Source organism: Arachis ipaensis, chromosome B4 (assembly GCF_059453495.1).
Source record: "Arachis ipaensis isolate K30076 ecotype BB chromosome B4, ASM5945349v1, whole genome shotgun sequence".
Classification (NCBI taxonomy): domain Eukaryota; kingdom Viridiplantae; phylum Streptophyta; class Magnoliopsida; order Fabales; family Fabaceae; genus Arachis; species Arachis ipaensis.
Genome location: NC_142439.1, coordinates 97,153,033 through 97,154,792, shown reverse-complemented (window position 1 = coordinate 97,154,792; position 1,760 = coordinate 97,153,033). Strand labels below are relative to the sequence as shown.

At 32.9% G+C, this 1,760-nt stretch overlaps 1 non-coding gene across 1 annotated transcript; it reads left to right on the top strand.

Annotated features, from left to right (window-relative positions):
• The first annotated feature begins 294 nt into the window (after positions 1-294).
• Positions 295-402, top strand: LOC148568482 (small nucleolar RNA R71). Its single transcript, XR_015881847.1, has one exon. It is a non-coding gene; the product is annotated as a small nucleolar RNA R71 (small nucleolar RNA).
• The last annotated feature ends 1,358 nt before the right edge of the window (positions 403-1,760 follow it).

Genomic DNA, 1,760 nt, shown 5'->3' with positions numbered 1-1,760 from the left:
TCCATGCAGACTCTGAGAGATCATATTGACTTGCTGAGTCAATATTTTATTCTGAGCCAATATGGCATTCAGAGTATCAACCTCAAGAACTCCCTTCTTCATAGGCGTCCCATTGCTCACAGGATTCCTTTCAGAAGTGTACATGAACTGGTTATTAGCAACCATGTCAATGAGTTCTTGAGCTTCTGCAGGCGTTTTCTTTAGGTGAATGGATCCACCTGCAGAAGTGTCCAGTGACATCTTTGATAGCTCAGATAAACCATCATAGAATATATCCAGGATGGTCCATTCTGAAAGCATGTCAGAAGGACACTTTTTGGTCAACTGTTTGTATCTTTCCCAAGCTTCATAGAGGGATTCACCTTCTTTCTGTCTGAAGGTTTGAACATCAGCTCTAAGCTTGCTCAGCTTTTGAGGAGGAAAGTACTTGGCTAAGAAAGCCGTGACCAGCTTATCCCAAGAGTCCAGGCTGTCTTTGGGTTGAGAATCCATCCATAATCTAGCTCTGTCTCTTACAGCAAAAGGGAAAAGCATGAGCCTGTAGACTTCAGGATCTACTCCATTAGTCTTAACAGTATCACATATCTGCAACAATTCAGTTAAGAACTGAAAAGGATCTTCAGATGGAAGTCCATGAAACTTGCAGTTCTGCTGCATTAGAGAAACTAATTGAGGTTTCAGCTCAAAGTTGTTTGCTCCAATGGCAGGAATGGAGATGCTTCTTCCATGTAAATTGGAATTAGGTGCAGTAAAGTCACCAAGCATCTTCCTTACATTATTATTATTTTCGGCTGCCATCTCCTTTTCCTGTTCGAAAATTTCTGAAAGGTTATCTCTGGATTGTTGTATTTTAGCTTCTCTTAATTTTCTCTTCAGAGTCCTTTCAGGTTCTGGATCTGCTTCCACAAGAATGTTCTTATCCTTGCTCCTGCTCATATGACAAAGAAGAAGGCACAGAAAAATAATAATAATAATAGAGATCCTTTATTCCACAGTATAGGGATCCCTGTGTGAGTAGAAGATGAGGGGGAGACAAAGAATGTAATATAATGGAAGAAACACAACTGTGAGGAGGCTAGAGATGTGAGATGAGATGTTAGGATATGAATGAATAAATAGAGTAAGATGGGGGAGGGAAATTTTTCGAAAATTATTTTGAAAAAGAGTTAGTGATTTTTGAAAATAGTTTTTGAAAAATGTTTAGTATTTTTTTTTCGAAAAAAAATTTTTTTTTTTTTAAATAAAAAAATAAAAATAATTAGTTAATAAAAAAGAAATTTTTGAAAAAGAGGGAAGATATTTTCGAAAATTAGAGAGAGAGAGTTAGTTAGGTAGTTTTGAAAAAGTTAAGAAACAAACAAAAAGTTAGTTAGTTAGTTTAAACAAATTTGAAAAGATAAGAAGTTGGGAAGTTAGAGAAGATATTTTGAAATCAAATTTTGAAAAAGATAAGATAAGAAGATATTTTTGAAAAGATATGATTGAAGTTAGTTTTGAAAAAGATTTGATTTTTAAAATCACAATTAATGACTTGATTCATAAGAAATCACAAGATATGATTCTAGAACTTAAAGTTTGAATCTTTCTTAACAAGCAAGTAACAAACTTCAAATTTTTTGAATCAAAACATTAATTGTTTATGTTATTTTCGAAAATTATGATATAAAATAAGAAAAAGATTTTTGAAAATTATTTTTGGAATTTTCGAAAATAACCATGAATTTTGAAAAAGATTTGATTTTTGAAAAAGATTTTGAAAA